Below are 19,407 nucleotides of genomic sequence, written 5' to 3' on the forward strand. Positions count from 1 at the left end.
TGCAGGTCTTTTCACTGAATACTAGATGGATTATGATAGGAATACACAAGATTATTTTAGGGAAAAGAAAATGGAGTCACCCTGAGCAAACAGGATGGAGAAAAGGGGCATGTGCATTAGATTGTAGCGATCTATTATGCCAAGGATTTAGAAATGTACATTTTCATGGAGGGTATCTGGAGCCAATGACTGCATTACAGCAATAAATGTTGGCAAAATAACCCATAGAGACATTCCATTGGATATGGAACAATTCAAAGGCAGTTAAAAGAAAAAGAGCAGGATGGAAGATGAAGTATATAATGCTAACTTCACTTAAATCCAATCTAGGTGAGCTACTTTTCTTCTTCTCCTTCTTCTTCTTCTTCTTCTTCTATCAAATAAATGCAGTTTCATAAAAAGGATTAATTCAGAATCCTCTACTCTTCGCTCATTTTCATAAACTTACAAAGGTATACACAAAGTGCTATACATATTACATTTCCTGATGACTTAACAACCCTGTGTAATATGAAAAATGTTCATTTTTACCCTCTGTCCTTTCTAATTGTTTTGCGATTCTCAGAACTGCTTAGTTATTATCAGACTACCACTAAATGAATAAAAGACAGTGCTATTTAGTAAACAACCTCTGTCTAAAAGTACCGCCACCTTTTCACATTTATTCTAGTTCCTCAATAGGCCAGAAAAAGACCGTTCATAGAAATGTTTGGGTGTACATATTGTCCAGAAAACAGGCTTTAACATACATTTGGATACAGGAGTAAAGGATATATATCTTTACTAACATTTGCTGTTAAATAAAATGAAACACTATCTTGCACCAGAAATTAAAATGTAATAATCCAAGTACTACTATCAGCAAAGCTGTTCCATGGGATAATAGCACTGTCTGGCTAGCTACCTCTCCCACCACACACCAGTTTTTGACAAAAGGAAACCTACAGAAGAGTAACAAACTCTGTTACTGATTCTAAGGCAAGTACCCGGCTATGAATGATTTAGGGTTATTAGGATGCATATATCTTTCAAATAAAATGATCTATATGAAGCATTTTTCAGTGTCACTATTACATAAAACAATTCCCCAAATCTGACTTCTTTGCTTACCTGGCTGTAGCTTGCCAGAGAATTTAGCTTAAATCCTTCACTGAATGTATTTACTTTGAGCTAATTCATTCTTTCCACTACAACTGAAGCTCTACTGCTGAATGTTTTACTTGCATTTTGCCTGTTGCCTGGACCATGTTTGCAATGGGTCCTCAGACTAGTTCATGTATCCATTTAAAATGTTATAAAAGATAATAGTCTTGTTCCCATCTGATAATGTAGTGTTATCACATTTGTCTAGCAAGCAAAAATTCCCCAGTTTGAAACTGGATAGAAATATTTCATTTGGTATCACTGACCTAACAGATAATGCCTTGGCATATTATTTAAGTTTAAGTCCTGTCTGGGGTGGTGCAATTTTCTAAATTGGCTACATGGTCTAAATGATAAGGTATCTTTCTTTCTTTGTACTTACTGCTTTTTTGCATCATTCTCTGTTGCTTGTTACTGCTTTTATGCTTCTCTTTTCCATGCATTTTCTTACATTTTAGCCCTCTTTTGTATTACTTGCTATATCTGTCTTAAACATTAATCAGGAATGCTTACTTAAATCACTATTTAAGTAACATTCTGTGATGCAAGACTGTAATAACATAATCTCTCATTTTAAGATATTAGTATTTTAATTTGCAGTGACATAATTCAGTCTGTAAACAAGTACACACTGCCATGTAATACTGCTTTCATTTTAGTTCTCCTATATGTCATAAAGACTCAACTACTTGAAACATCAACCTGACAAAACAAACTGTTAAAAAATTAAGCTCAGTGAAAAAAATATAACATTAATTTTGTGTAAGAGAAAGGTGCCTCTATGCTACTCATATGGGAGCCTTTATCCTCACACCTCATAATTATACATGCTACTTCCATAGTCACAAAACAGCAGTCAAGAAAATGAAACCCCCAAACAGCTGGAATCACCAGCAATCCACAAATAGAAATTACAGTGGCAGTAATTTCTGAGAGAAAATTCAGTAGTGGACTTCTAAATTCATCCATCCATCCATCTGCACCCCCTTTTTCCCATTTTTCCACCTGGGATCAGGGAGTCACTTTAACAGTGACAATCACTGAGAGCCAAGGTTCACACCCCCGGCTGGCTAGCCGTCCCATGGCTGTCTTTCCATACAACACACACACATGTGCACACATATGCCTATGGCCAATGTGAGATTCCAACCCACTGGCTGAAAATGATGAGGGATGTGTTGAACATATTCCTTTCTCTTTTGTTTGTATATATGCTGATGTATAAAAGTGTAATGAACATTGATTGTTTTGTTTGCTGCATTGTTATATGAAATATGGAACTTTATGGAGATGGGCATGAAGTAGCTTTATTTCTGCTTATAAAAATGTACATAAAGAGATTTATTACTGAAGAGAAGGATTTTCCTCTAAGGTCTCTTTTGTAAATAATGTTTGTCCATCAGTGGCTTACATGGTCAACGAAATGTAATTGAATAAAGAATTAAATAAGCTATCTTGGTACTGCATGTATTATGTATATGAGACATGAAATAGCATTTAAAATTTCGTTTATATTTAATTTGTATTTAGCTTTATATTGCTACTTTTTATATGTTGTTTTCACTTGAATAGCAAAGAGTTAAGCACACTTAACATTTGCATTTTTTTCATTTGATCAATAATTTGATACACAAAAAAAGAGGTGGTGTAGGGTAAAATGGATTGACATTTTTTTATAAAAATGTAGAATTCGTTTTCATAGATTGACTTCAAAAGATGCAAATAGTATTCTTTAGATGTTTGTATTTTATTTGAGCAAGATCAGTACAGACATGTCAGAATATGAGCAAATGAAATGAACAGAGGTCTAGAACAAATCAATCCATACAGAACAGTATTGCTACAATAAGGGAAGAATAGTGTAATGTTAAATGAATGTGACATATGAAAAAACAGCAATTGATGAAAAAGGCTTTATATTTAGAAAGAAAAAAAACAATTGCAGGCATAGCAATTCATCTTAATATGTTAAAGTATAATCAATGTTTTTTTTTTGTCTAGGAGCATCCATTGACATAATAAATCTGTTTAATATGATTGTTTTCTAAGCTCCCATAGTCTAAGAAGCTGAGCATTAGTATTTATGATGCATTTGCACAGCAATTACAACCGACAACAGATTGCTATAATCAGTGCTTTCTATTCATTGCCAGTATTTGCTTAATCACTTGGAAGTTCTAATATTCTTTGTTTATTAAAGTTCTCTCTCACTCACACATAATGAGTATCACAATGTCTATGTATCTCATAGCTAGTGAGCTTCAGTTTTGCATAGACCCTCTTTTTAAATCAATATCATGGCCACAATCAACATCTCAGACATTTTGCATTTCATGTTATGCAGAAATGCAATAAGTACTTAGCTGAGTCATTTCATGAAATTATACAGTAGTTGTACTTTCTAATTATATGTTTTGATTACACAGTGTACCCAAAATATGCATTTATAATATTGTACCAACATGTATTTTCACAGATCCATGTCTGTGCTAAGTTACAAATGCCATCAGCTATTTCTGGAACAGTTTTTAATGTGTCTGAAACTTTAGATCAGAGTCTGCAGTAGCTAGATATTACATGAAAACATGACAGCTACAGAAGGGCTAGTCTCCATAGTGACAAATATTTCAGAAGGCTCTGAATAAAGCCAGATGCATGCATTCAATGAGATTTGATAAGGATAATACAGTGAATCAAAATGGTTGCTAGCTACCACTTAAAATTTCCATATAAACTGCATCCAAAGCATGCAAGAAATAGAAAAGAGCTATAAAGAGTTTACTTTTCTGAGAACATAAAATCATAAAATATTGATATCATAACACTCACAATCTAGCTGTTTGTGTATTTTAAAATCTTAGTTATGGCCATATATTAATCATCAGCCTAGAGAGCTGGGTCTAATACTAGCAACAACAGCTTTCATCTTTTAGGGAGCTGAATACGTTATTCAACCATCCAGTGTAAGCATGCCCTTCAGTTAAATTATGCCGTGTATGGCTGGCAAAAAATAAGTTAACACATCAGAAATCAGAGTATACTCAGGCATTTCCCTTTTTGTAAGAGGTATGTGAATAATCATTTCATTGTGAACCAGTAACAGTTACCTTATCTTGATGAGGGTTTTAAAAATATGGGACTCTTTAAGCCCCCCCCCCCCATTTGCATTTTGAAAGCAAGAACCAGACTCTAGCTGAAGAAAATACCAGATATGATATATTTTGTTCAATCTCTTTTTTTTTTCATAAATTGCCCTTATGTCTGAAACACATATTATTTGCTCATTTACCATATTAAACAGCCATGTTTTTGAACACCTTCAAGAACAAACATACCACATCTACACCTATAATAGTCCAAACTCAGATATTGTCTCCTATAGCAACAGTGCTGAAATACTGAGTCTCCTGTATAATCCATACCCCTTTCCTTCTGTTCCATTTCCTTATACATTTTTTAAATCTTCCTGAGCTCAGTGTGTGAACATGGCAGCTTCTTCAAAATAACAAAAGGAAAAAAAGCCATCACCAAAAATCCTCATGTAGCCTGTTTGACAAAAAACTTTATTCCATGACCAAAACGGTAAAAAAACTTTGTTCCATGACGGCCAGTATGATTATAAAGGTTTCGGCAAAAGCCTTCTTCAGCAACCACACATAAAGAAGTAAAAAAAACACTTAATCATTTACATATCCTTTATATGCAATCTAATAGCGCCCTCTAGTGTATAGAAATATACTACCATATTAATACAGATATGAACTATATGAGAAAATGCATTCATATCACAAAAATAACTACCGGGGGGCGTGGCCAAGATGTCAGAGAGATAACAGCACTTTTTTGATGCTCTGCTTAACAGAAATTTCTCTGACAGGAAATTTTCTTAATATTATTTTAAAAACATCTAAGTTTTCTTTCACCTATATATTTAGACACAGTGGATTATTTTTTTCTACAAATATTTCAATTTTGGTGAATAGAAAGTGAATTACATCCTGTCAGAAGTACAGCAGCTGAATATACCAGACTCTCTCAGCCATGATTCATTCAAAAGCCTCTCTCCAGGAAACTTCCATGAAGAAAGAATTACCAACAATAATATCCAGTATTCAAGATCTTTCCCTGAAAATGGACAATTTAGAAAAAATCATGGAAAACATGAAGAAAGAAAATAGAAAGCAGATTGAAGAATTCAAGGAGATAATTACAAGACACACAGACCAGATAACAGAAATTGAAGAATCTCTTAATGAAATAGACGGAAGACAGCATGAAAATGATAGCCAGATTGACTTCTTACTAAAGCAAAACACCGCACTTTCAGATAAAGTGGAGGACCTAGAATCAAGGTCACGAAGAAATAATATTAGAATATACGGCATACCTGAAAAAATGGAAGGAAATAACACAAAACAGTTCTTGAATGACTGGTTGCCTAAGACACTAAACCTACCTGAATCTCTCTCTTTTGGGATAGAGAGACCTCACAGGTCATTGTCAAATATGTCTGTGTCAAAAAATCCAAATGCTTCAAGATCCATTATTGTAAAATGTTTATCATCTCAAGACAAGGACTTAATCCTGAGAACAGCATGGGCAGGTAATCCTATACAAATTAATGGTCGAAACATAAGATTTGACAATGACTATACCTCTACTATAATAACTAAAAGAAAAGCCTGCATTCCTCTCATTAAAAATCTGAAGAAAGCTGAAATTAAAGCACAAATCATTTTTCCTGCCAGAATTAAAATACATCTGTCTGAAGGAATAAAAATATTTAATAATCTTGATGACGCCTCTGAATATGTGAAAAAGAATAAGATTTTGGAAAACATTGAAGATATGGACATCTCATTACCTAGTTTAAAAAGGCAGGCAACAAATGGAAAAATGTTATTGATTGATAAAACAGGCAAGAAGCTTAAGGGTAAATAATACAAATGAAGCTCTTCCACAATCCCTTCAAATCCCAAATGTTTTGTGCTACAAATCACCTACATCGGGGAAAAACATACATGTTAAGGTAAAAAATAATTTAATATTTATTAAGTATGCTTATTTATTTATTTATTTTTTAATTTATTTGCTGTTTAAAAGCCTTTAATACAAATACGCTAGAATGTTAAACATAGATGTTAAAATTCTAAATCTTCCCTTGACAGAGTGTATTATTAGTTGACAACTACATAGGGGCAATGTAGCAATACTATAGAAATATTGGTTAAAACAAGAACCCCCTTAATACCGGATACTGTATGTGTATTAGATTATGATGATACCGATCGCTCCGATAAGTGAAATGAAGGCTCCCCATCTCAGTGCAATTAAATGAAAGTGTAGCCCCTTTTTGCATCAGCGGGCTTTCTCTCCTGTTAAATGTTATGTTATGCTTGGGTCCTTTTAGAGCTAACGGATATAACTTAATGTAACTTGTACTAAATAGTTTAAAAGGTATTGGAAAGTGTTCTTTATCATAATAAGAGAAGATTGTTTTCTTTCTAAGAATCCGTCATGACATGTAAAAATGCATTCTCATACACTTGAGAGGTTTGTGTCTTTACTAAATGTGGTTTGTGGGTCCCTCTGCTGACGGAGAGGGAAAAGGAGATGTATTCTCTGATGAAAGCTGGTGGAGTGTGTGTTGCAGGGACCGGATGGTTTGTATGCTTGATATCAGGTACATTGGCCAATAAAATTGTTACAGAAAATTTTATATTTATATAAAATGGGGCAAAGTTGTTTTTTTTTTTTTTTTTTTTTTGTACTTCACATACATGCTTTTTGAGTAACATATTCTGTTTTTCTTTTCTCTCACAAAATGCACATCACGAGTATCTCGTGAATAGTTATCATAGCTTGCTGCAGATTCCCTAGTGCAAGCTTTTAACCGCCAAAATTCAAATGTTAAAGGAGAAGGAAGGGGAAAAAAAGGAAAAAGAAGGCTGTTGCCTCGAGACTTCTTGGTCAGATCTTCTTTGTAATACAAGAGACTTATGCATGTACTCTCTCGAAGTCTCTTTTGTCATATGAACTTTGGTTACATATTCACGTTACCAGAAATCTTTACATGAAAAAAAAAAAAAAAGAAAACGGAATAACTGAATGCTTTATCACATACCAAGAGCGACAAAGAAAAATATATAAAAAACATAGACATATATAAAGGTCCTTTTTACTAAACCAATGTTGATGCCTATGTTGTTCCCTTCATAATAAGTTTTCTGATGACATGTTTTACAAAGTTGTTTACACTTGATCATTAGTTGGCAGCTGTAGCTAACAGATACAGTGAAAACATAGACTAGGTCATCTGATCCTTTTTGGTTAGCAGAGCAGAAAGTGGCATATGCAATGGTTATAAAGTCACTAAAATGCATTATCTATTGGGGGTTAATGTGTTCTTATTATTTTTAAAGTAGATTTTGGGGCAGCTATGTATTTTCTGTGCTTTCATCTTGATATCTTCGTCCCCAATCTTATTGATTATATGAGTTGTTGGTTAATGGCAATACTGCTGGATTGGGGAAGCCAAAGCTGCAGACAGACCATTACAATAAATAATAATTCTGTTATAAAAGGGTGAAATAATATATTGGGGCAGGAAAAATTTTGGTTCCAAAGAAAAAGAGACAGTTCTGCTTAGAGAATGATCTTAGTTGTTACTAAAGTGATGCTTTTGCCTCACTGGTCAGTGATAGTAGTAGAAGACTGTTAGGGGGGCAGTACAAAGTGGGGATGGTTACTCTTTGCTTATAGTTACTACTTTCATCAGGACATGAGGACAGTTGTTATTTCCAAAGGTAGCCTTTACATTTTAACTGATTTTCTAATTAATAGTTTGCATTATGTTGGATTTATAATGAATGGTGAAATTGTGATCTACTTATTCCACCTCCAGCTACATAAGTGCATACTACAATCTGACATTTTCACTAATATTCATAAAATATTGAATGTTTTACTGTCTGTAGACTACATTTTCTAGCAAAAGATATATTGCATGTTAACCACTGCCACTCTAACTGAAAAAATATTGGTAAAATGTGTTAATGTATTTTGTTAAAAAGGACAACTTAAGGGAACACATTATTACTATAACATCTAAAACTGAAGTGTCCTTGAAGGTTAAAAGCTGTGACTTCATTATATGATGTTTGTATCAAAATCAAGCTACACTACATAGTTTCTTTAGACTCACATCTTTGGAAAGAAAAGCTAATGTCTTTGATGATTACACAGATCTATATACCTGCATAGATATTTGTGCAACTTAAATATTATCTTCTCATGTAAAAAATTCTCATTAGTACATCTTTATTTTAAATATCTTTAATACCTTAAGAAATTATATAAGGTTCATCAGATATGTTTTTTTTTTTTTTTTTTTTTTTTTTTAGGGGAAGGAAAAACTGGTGATTTTATATCTTATATAAAAGGAAAATAAGCCTATAGGCTATATATTAATATGCTGATTCTATAGTAAATATTAACACTGTTGTGATTTCACAGACAAGTTCATACAGGAATGTTTTGTTACATGATAAATGTTCTTATTTTTATACATAAACTTCTTTACTGAATTCCTAGATAAGTAGGTTTTGATTTAATGTAGTATACTAGATGAAGATCTGTATTAGTATAGAATAGACATAAATGAATATGATATATTATGTCATGATACAAGTTTAAAGACACTGTTCTTAAAAATGTTGAAAATTACATTATTCATGGTAATTGATATTTTTCCACAATATCTCCTACATAGTAATACCTATTCATCCTGGAGAATTAATAGGTTGTAGTTTGTTGATTCAATAAAATATTAGGTAGTAGCAGAACGATAGTCTTGAGCACTAAGGATGATAGAGGGTGGTATTGATGACTTCTTCATCAATCCAGGAACTAGATGTTCCAAGGTTAGTTTTGTATATAGTTATATTTTCATCTTCTCTGAACATTACTTGTTAATTAAGTCCAGAATAGTATTTATCCATCAAAAGCTTAAAGTAATCAATGTCTGGGTTTAAATGTCTGTCTCTGAATGCAAATGGTCTTAATAACCCTACTAAAAGAGGAAGGTTACTCAAATACCTAGCATCTAATAAAGCTGGCATTATATTTTTGCAAGAAACGCACATTATTCAGAAAGATCTAGAAAAAATGGCTTTTAAAGGTTATAGTATTCTAGCTGAATCTCATTTCCAAACAAAAAGAAGAGGAACCATGATTTTGTGGAACAATACATTACCAATACCTAAAATAATTAACAGTTTCTCTGATAAAAATGGTATGTTGTGTCTAGTAGTATTGGAATTGAATAAGAAATATTTTACTTTAGCAAATATGTACTGGCTACCTGGTATTGGTGCTAAATCTGCAAACAAATATTTGGAAATAATAGCAGCAAATTCTAAAGGAGATATCATTTTGGCAGGTGATTTTAATTGTATTCTGTCATCTAAAGATACCACTAATGTCAGCAATATTAAGATACCTGCATCAGCCAAAAAAATGATAGATTTTGTCTCATTATATAACCTAAAAGACATATACATGATCAAAGAGCAGAGGTCTCTCAATTTTACTCACTTTTTTTTTACTATTGATAAAGTGTTTATATCTGACAGCCTATTATCTAAGACTCAAGATGTAGTGATTACATCATGCCCTCTGTCAGACCACAATGCCATACTATTTAAAATTAAAATTAAACCAAACGATCTTATTCATTGGCAGAGACTACAAGCCTATATTATTAAGATAAAAGGATTCAAAGAATGGTTTATAAAGGAAGTAAACTATTATATTGAACTTAATAATAATAATAACACAAATAAAGTGTTTATTTGGGACTCTTTAAAATCTTATCTATATGGGAAAATAAAAACCTGGTATTTACATAAAAGGAAAGAATGGGACAAAGAATTATTAAATCTACAATTGAAAATTGACACTTTAAAAAAGAACTTACACCCCAAAGAATTGGGCTCGAATCTGGAATTAAAACAACTAAATCTTGAATATTTAGAAATTCTTAGTCATAAAGTAGCAATTAATTTAGAGAGGTTAAAATTACAATCTTATTCATCTAATCCAAATCATATGCATAGATTAGCAGCCAAAACGAAAAGTTTTCACAAGAGTAAACACATAATTGAAATAGTAGACACATCTAAACACAATTCAAAACCTTCTTCAGATCCAAAAGATATTTTAGAGATTTTTCATTCATATCATGAAACAATGAATAAAGCAAACTTAAACTTTACTAATAATAGTTCAAAAATAGAATTTCTAAAAAACAATATAAATAATAAACTTTGTAAGAACAAAATAATAGATTACTTAAATCAATATCATTAATAGAAGTTAAAGAAAGAATACAAAATCTTAAAAATATTAAAGCCCCTGGTCTTGATGGCATAATAGGTGAATTATATAAATTTTTCCCTGATTCCGCTTTGAAGATATTAATGAAAGCACTTGAGGAAGTTCGAATAAGTGACAAACTTTGTCCTTCTTGGAAATATTCACTAATTTCTCCCATTCTAAAGCAAGATAAGGACTCCAAATTTGTTTCATCATATCGTCCTATTTCCCCATTAAATATAGATTATAAATTATTTACGTCTATTTTAGCAAACAGATTAAATCAAATATCAAATGATGCCGACTTTAATAAACAACAATCAAACAGGTTTTATACTGAACAGAAAAGTTCAGGATAATACTATTAGACTTTTAACTTTAATAGATTTTTCAAATAAAAAAAAAAGAATTATCACTCATCAGTCTAGATCTAGATAAAGCATTTGATTCTATTAACTGGACATACTTATTTATGGTATTAAAAGAATATAATTTCTCCTCAGAAATCTTAAACTTGTTAAAAAAATTATATGAAGGTTCTATAGCGTATATTAAAATCGGCGCTTTTTTATCTGGCCCACTTCAAATTCTAAAAGGCACTAGACAAGGTTGCCCTTTATCCCCACTACTATTTGCATTAGCAATAGAACCATTTGCTAATTTTATAAGAAACAATATAAACATAAAAAGTTTTGATGTTAATGAGAACTATTCTTCTAAAATGTTACTCTTTGCAGATGATATCTTAGTAACTATTGGAAATATTGATTCATATATTGATCACATTATCAGATCATTAAAACTCTTTGAGGAAATCTCAAACCTTAGATTTAACCAAAACAAAACAGAAACTATTCTCATCAATAAAACATTGAATAACACTCTATCTAATTACAATAACTTTAACTGGACCAATGATAAATTGAAATATCTAGGGGTTCATATTCTGTCTAAATGGAAGGACACTATAAATATAAATTATAAAATTTTATTAAATAAAATCACAGAATACATTAATAGATGGAAGAAAATGTTCTTTACTATAGAAGAAAGATTATCTCTGACAAAAATGATTCTATTACCAAAAATTATTTTTTATCTTCAAACATTATTGGCTCCTCCTTCTAGAAAATAACTTAAACACATAAACACTATATTAATTAAATTTCTATGGTATCCTCAAAAACCAAGGATTAAATATGATTGGCACTATAAAACCTGGATTGAAGGAGGGATTGCTTTTCCAAATTTTGAGCTTTATGCTGATGCCATTATTCTTAATATAACAAGTCTGTGGTTAAGTCCAAAATACCATTCAAATTGGAAAAATTTACACAAAACAATACTATTAAGTAATTTTGACAAGTTTTTCAAAAACGTATATTGTTCTGAAAATATTAAGCTATTTGTAGTTATTAAAGAATTCTTCTTCAACATTGAGCAGGAAAAATCGCATCTTATTCCTATAATTAAATATTTCTTGCAAAATTTTAAAAAAGTAATGAATAAGAACCTTTTGAACAACAATTTGTCCATTCTAATGTTTCCAATAATCTTAACCAAGGGATGCTTTGATTCCTTTAACATGATGAAAATAAAAACTATGGAAGAAAATGGGTTATTATGCTGGCATCAGTTTTTAGGAACTAATAATATTCATGATACTACCTACCTTTTAGCCAGGTATAATATCTACCAAAATAACTGGTTAAATATTCAAATCTTCAGAGAATTTATTTTAACAGAATTTAAAAGACATCAATTTCCTGCTATAACAGACCTCCCCAAAAAATTATCCATCCTCTTTGACTTCAACAATATAGGCTATAATAATGGTATCTCATTGTCAAGATTTTACAACATTCTTAGATCAGATCTAATAATATTAGACGACAATTTATTGAAATATATCAACAATTTCAACAACTCCCAAATACATATAAATGATAAAACTTTAATTCTCAGATCTGTTTACCATACCTCTTCTTCCACATATTGGAACATTTTTACATGGAAATTCATTCATAGAAGTTTCATTACACCAAAAAAAGCCTCTAGAATAAGCAAGAAAGATTTTAATAGATGTTGGAGATGTGAGGAGCTAATAGATGCCGACTGGGCACATATGTTTTTAGAATGCAGAACAATAACCACATTTTGGATGGAGTTTAAAAATTTTATTAAAGCTTTGTGGTCAGACAGATGCGAGATCTCTGATTCTATGATACTTTTTAATGCACCAATGCCAAGGTATGTTCCACTGAATCAAATGAACCTCCTTTGGACTCTACTTGCTATAGCAAGAAAAACTATTACTAGAAATTGGAAATGTAAAAATAACCTCTCATTTAAGGAATTTATATCTTTTACTAAGACTATTTGTACTAGGGAATTACAAACAGCTATGTTACACTCCTCAAACATGACTCATAAACAAATTGCCTGGATAAAGCTTAAAAAACTATTAGATAAAATGTAATGTTATTGAAGATTTGGTATCTATTTTGGACTTTGTATATAGTTTTTGTAAAAATTTGATATTACGTTGTTTTTTCTTGTTAAAAATTGTAATTATACTCTTGAAAATCAATAAAAAAAATGAGAAAAAAAAAATAATAACTACCTATACAAAAATATGGAACAATGTTCCACTACAAAATTTACAATGTCTTATAAAATATATTCAAAATTGGTCATTCAACCCAGGTGAAAACAAGGCTCCCAATTTGATTATCCACATTTTTTTCTTTGTTAATTTGTGTAATACATGAGCCTCATTATTCCTAAACCTGATACGGTCAATGACCATAAAACTGAAAGACCTCGTTGAGTGTTTAAGCATATGTTTATATAATTAACTCTATTTTTAATGTCACTTAGATGTTCACCGACCCTTATTTTAAAGGATTGGAAAGTTTGCCCCACATAAAATGCCCGACAGCTATATTGGGCTAAATAAATAACCCAGCTGGTACTGCAATTAGCAAAAAATGAAACATTATAAACATGTGTAGAATTATGAGAAGTGAAACTGTCTGACTTTAACACTCTTGGACAATAAGAACAATGGCCACATGGATAGCAGCCTAATGTCAGTTGTCCAGTTATTGTAGTTTGTTTAGTTGAATTGGGAAGATGATCGTACACACTTTTATAATGACTGATAAGGATCCCAATGACCGCCCCTTCCGAAAGGAGTAGGAGCATCGATCCCTAATATAGTAATTTAAGGTGTCATCTGACCTTAATAGATGCCAATGTCTTTGAATGATGTTCATAAAGCTCTTAGTATTTCTACCATAAGTGATGATTAATCTAAACTCTTGTGATTTATTTGTGTCCTGGACCTGATATGACCTGATATGACAACTGTAATCTATCTTGTTGATTAGCAAACCAACTGGCTCTAGTGATGTCACCCACTTGATATCCCCTGTTCTTAAATCTAGATGTTAATTCCTGTCGATGAAAGGTGTACGTGGATGAATCAGAACAAATTCTCTCTTATACAGAGAAATTGTGATTTGGGGATATTCCTGATGACATGTTGTGGATGGAAGCTTGTAGCACATAGCAGGGTGTTGAACTGTGGAAACTTTCTAAATACCTCACTCTCCAAAGTGTCCAATTCTGTTCTCCTAATGGACAAATCCAAAAAAGTGATCTCTGACTTACTATAAGTTAACTTGAATTCAGCACCTTCTTGATTTGCAGGGCATAATTGGTACTGACCCACAATGTTTTTCACTTTAAAGATAGGTGTTTTTGGCAAATTCAATGTACTGCTATAGGGGCTTTTTTTGCCCCATTTATGCAGACTTGTTCATGGCGTACATTGAGGAACAATTGATTTATGACATCAATCATAACATCTATATGAATGAAATGGATTTTTGGAGGAGATATCTTGATGCCTGTTGGTTGGTATGGAGAGCAGATGAGGAATTATTGCTTGAATTTCTGGAAATATTTGAATTGCAATAAGTGGGGTGTTGAATTCAAGTTAATTTATAATAAGCCAGAGATCACTTTTTTGGATGTGTCCATTAGTAGAACAGAATTGGACACTTTGGAGAGTGAGGTATTTAGAAGGTTTCCACAGTTCAACACCCTGCTACATGCTACAAGCTTCCACCCACAACATGTCATCAGGAATATCCCCAAATCACAATTTCTCCGTATCAAGAGAATTTGTTCTGATTCCTCCAAGTACGCCTTTCATCGACAGGAATTAACATCTAGGTTTAAGAACAGGGGATATTAAGTGGGTGACATCACTAGGGCCAGTCAGTTTGCTAATCAACAAGATAGATTACAGTTGTTGTTATATCAGGTCCACGACACAAATAAATCACAGGAGCTTAGATTAATCACTACTTATGGTAGAAATACTAAGAGCTTTATGAACATCATTCAAAGACTTTGGCATCTATTAAGGTCAGATGACACCTTAAATTACTATATTAGGGATCGATGCTCCTACTCCTTTCAGAAGGGGTGGTCATTGGGATCCTTATCAGTCATTATAAAAGTGTGTATGATCATCTTACCAATTCAGCTAAACAAACTACAATAACTGGACAACTGACATTAGGCTGCTATTCATGTGGCCATTGTTCTTATTGTCCAAGAGTGTTAAAGTCAGACAGTTTCACTTGTCATAATTCTACACATGTTTATAATATTTCATTTTTTGCTAATTGCAGTACCAGCTGGGTTATTTATTTAGACCAATGTAGCTGTTGGGCATTTTATGTGCAGCAAACGTCCCGACCCTTTAAAATAAGGGTTGGTGAACATCTAAGTGACATTAAAAATAAGAAAGGTTTGAGTTCATTATATAAACATATGCTTAAACAATCAACGGGGTCTTTCAGTTTTATGGTCATTGACCGTATCAGGTTTAAGAATAATGAGGCTCATGTATTACACAAATTAACAAACAAAGAAAAAATGTGGATAATCAAATTGGGAGCCTTGTTTTCACCTGGGTTGAATGACCAATTTTGAATATATTTTATAAGACATTGTAAATTTTGTAGTGGAACATTGTTCCATATTTTTGTATAGGTAGTTATTTTTGTGATATGAATGCATTTTCTCATATAGTTCATATCTTTATTAATATGGTAGTATATTTTTATACACTAGAGGGTGAATTAGATTGCATATAAAGGATATGTAAATGATTAACTGTTTTTTTACTTCTTTATGTGTGGTTGCTGAAGAAGGCTTTTGCCAAAACTGGTACAACCATACTGGTCGTCATGGAACAAAGTTTTTTGACCTCTTTGGTCATGGAATAAAGTTTTTGTCATACAGACTACATGAGGATTTTGGGTACTGGCTTTTTTTCCTTTTGCTGTTTACACGGTACAGCCATGCACCAGCCATGCGTGCAAGTACTTCGTTGTTAGTTAGTTTCTTCAAAATGTCTGTCTCTGCTCTATCTAAAAATATCTCCTTACACCCTAAATTCCTCCAAAAGTTATGCCACTTTATTGCGAGGTCAGTTATCTGCATTCTAACTTGTCTTTGCAGCATCCTGTCATTGACAGTGATTGTTCATAGTTTGATAGGTTCATAGGTAGGTACTAGGCTATCTGCCTGAAGGCATTTATAAGCCTAGCCAGAATGTGTTGGCTTTCGCCGCCCCCTTAGATTAGTTCCCTGTGCCTCTGTCCAGCAGAGCCACTGAAGTGATCCCCAAGCTAAACTTTCTGTTTCCCATCCACTCATCAAGATTTCTTTTGAAGAGTGTTAGCGAGGCGCACTGCCTGATGTAGATTGGGATCTTGTTCCAAAGCATGGGAAGTCTCTGGGACAGGGATCTATCCCTCGAGCATGTCGTATTTATTGTTGTGGTGAGGTTTAGATCCCTAGAGCATGTGGGTCATGGGGATAAGGTTTTCTTAGGTGGAGCATGTCCATCAATTCTGGGTTGGACATGGCCTTGTATGTCAGGCAGAGATCACCTCTGAGTAGACGGTATGCAACCGAGTACAGCTGTAATTTCTTCAGTCGAGCTGCATAGGGCATCTGTCTGAGGCCAGTGATCCTCATGGTGAGGTACTTCTGTGGTCTTTCCAGCTGTTGCAGGTGTCTTGTAAGGTACATCCCAAATGGGGTGTTGTACTCTATGATGGATCTGATGAGTGATGAGTAGAGGGGTACAATGACCTTTTTTGATCTGGATGTGAACCCTTTTGTGATTAGGTGGGCCATGTAGAAGGATTTTCTAACCACTTTGGCAATGTAATTATCAAAGTTCAGATTACTATCTACTTGGGTCCCCAGATCCCTTATTACATCTTCCGTATTTAGGGGACTACCACCTATGTGGTAGTTTGTGGGTACTTTGTTTTTTCCAAAGGGGATGACTATGCACATTTTGGCATTTAGCTTGAGGCCATGATTTTGACACCAGGTATCCGTCTCAGTGAGACCCTTTTGGAGGATGTCTGTGTCAGCCTGAGAGTCAGTTATAGCCCCTAGTTTGCAGTCGTCTGCGAACTTGGTCACCCATAGTCCTCCTGTGCTTGCCTGTACCTCTGAGAAGTATATGCCAAACAGGAGGGGTCCTAGGACTGAGCCCTGGAGAACTCCACTTGTAACCGATTTAGAGTCAGACCTAGCTCCCACCACTCTCACCATGTGGGTTCTGTCCTTGAGCCAGTTGGCAAGCCTTCTTGTGATGTAGGGGTTTATGTTCAGGCTGGTGAGCTTGTCTATAATACCAGAATGGGGAATGGTGTCGATGGCCTTTGCGAGGTCTATAGGCTGTGTGTACCACCTTTCCCTCATCTATAGCCATGGTAACTGTCTCAAAGAAGTCCACCAGCTTCAGAAGGCATGATCTGCCCTTAACAAAGCCGAACTGGGTAGGGTCCAGTGTTTGGAGGTTCCCAATGTCTCTGTTAATGAGTTCCATGATGATGCGCTCCATAGCCTTGCAGACCAAGCTAGTCAGGCTTATAGGGCGATAGTTCCCAGGTTCTATTGTGGCTCCACCTTTGTGGAGCGGAATAACCGCTGCTGTGCACCACTCTATGGGTATGTAGTCTGTGGAGAGGCTGAGTTTGAACAGTGTGTTTAGGTGAGGGGTTAGTTCGTCTTTGAGCTCGTGTAGGAAGCAGCCTGGGTCCGGTCCCATTGATGCTGTGTTTTTGGCTTTGGAGAGGGCTGTTTTAACCTGAGTATCTGTGATTTCAGGGACTCTACATTCTTCTGGAATGGTTATGGGCCTTCTTGGGGGTGAGAGGGGGGTGAAGTTTGCACTGAACCTTTCTGCCAGGATGTTGGGGATATTGGTCAGTTCAGTGTTTATTGTGCCATTCTGCACTAACTCTGAGCAGATCTGAGCATTGCCACATAGATTCTTGACATAGCTAAAGAATGCCTTGTGGTTATCTTTGGAGTCCTTGGCAATTTTTCTTTCAAAGCTCGCCTTGGATGATTTTATGAGGGATCGTAATTTCATGCTGATACTGATCAGGGATGTCTACCCTTCTTGGGATTTTACTGTTTTCTGTACTAGTTTCCTCCTTCTATTGTATAGCTTGTTTATGGCAGGAGTCCACCAGACTGGTTTCCTTTTCTTGGAGGAGTGAGTCTTGGTTTTGCTTGGGATGACATGGTCCATGCATTCTTGTAGGTGCCCGTAGAATGCATTAGTAAAGAGTTTTGCAGCTTGGACAGCATTATCCTTCAGCATGGGGGCTTTGAAATGTTCCACCTTGGTCTTAAGTAACGTGAAGTTTGCTTTTGAAAAGCTTTTCACGGTGGATTTTTTGTCCGGGGGTGGGGGTGGAATGTGGATATCCAAAGTGATTTGTTTATGGTCAGATCTAACCAGCAAGGTGTTGGCCTCCAGTGTGGAACACCGGTCGCCCATGTTGGTGATGACCAGGTCCAATATGTTGTCACCTTTGGTGGGAGTGTTGCCCAGTTGAACCAGGGCATTTGAGTTTATAAATTCTAGGAAATTTTGGGCAAGGGAGTCAGTACTAGAGTAGTTCTCCCAGTTAATGTTTGGATAATTGAAATCACCCAATATTAGGGTGTTTGGTAGGACCTTTATATTTCCCAGTGTTTCCAGGAACGTGGAATGGGGGTCCTGGGACATGATGGGTGATCTGTAGCAAGCTACAATTTGAATTGCAATTTTGCCCATTGTTAGTTGCACGTGGATGATTTCTGAAGCATCGTGCTGTGCCACTAACCTGGAGGTGTGGGTATCCTTAATGAATATGCATATGCCCCCACCTTTTGTATTTCAGTTTGTGTTCTGTGGCTGAAATGTATGGTATGAGTTGTAGCCTGGTAGTGCTGGGGTGCTCTCTGGAGCCTTAAACCAGGTTTCTGTTACTGCACATATATCGATTTTCTCCATACTGAGGAGTGCCTCGAGTGCATGCATTTTGAGGTTCAGACTTCTGGCATTGAGTAGCACTACCCTCAGTTTTTTGTTACTTGTGCTATTTACAGTGGTAGGTTTGTCTTTTGAGCCTTGCCTAAAAAAGACACTATGAGGGTGGCAAGAGCCTTGGCCAGTATTCGAAAGCCTAAGGGTGACAGGTGCAAGCCCTCTCTAGAGAAGCAGCGTGGCTTGTCGAGCATGTCATCCCAGATGGATAGACACTGGATCCCCTTTGAATGACACCAGAAACTTAGCCAATTGTTGAAATTGAGAATTGTGTACTTATACCGTGGTATCATTCTTGGTGAGGGCAGGATGCTACTCAGGGTCAGGGTCATACCGTCCTGGGCTACGTGATCAGAGAGCTCTACAATGTCTCTTTTCATGTAGTCCAAAGAGGTACGGTTCAGGTCATTCACACCAACAAAGATTATTTTAATGCCTATTAATGTTCCTTCCTCTTCAACACA

This window comes from Protopterus annectens, chromosome 12.part0 (assembly GCF_019279795.1).
Source record: "Protopterus annectens isolate FY-2018-M chromosome 12.part0, PAN1.0, whole genome shotgun sequence".
Classification (NCBI taxonomy): domain Eukaryota; kingdom Metazoa; phylum Chordata; order Ceratodontiformes; family Protopteridae; genus Protopterus; species Protopterus annectens.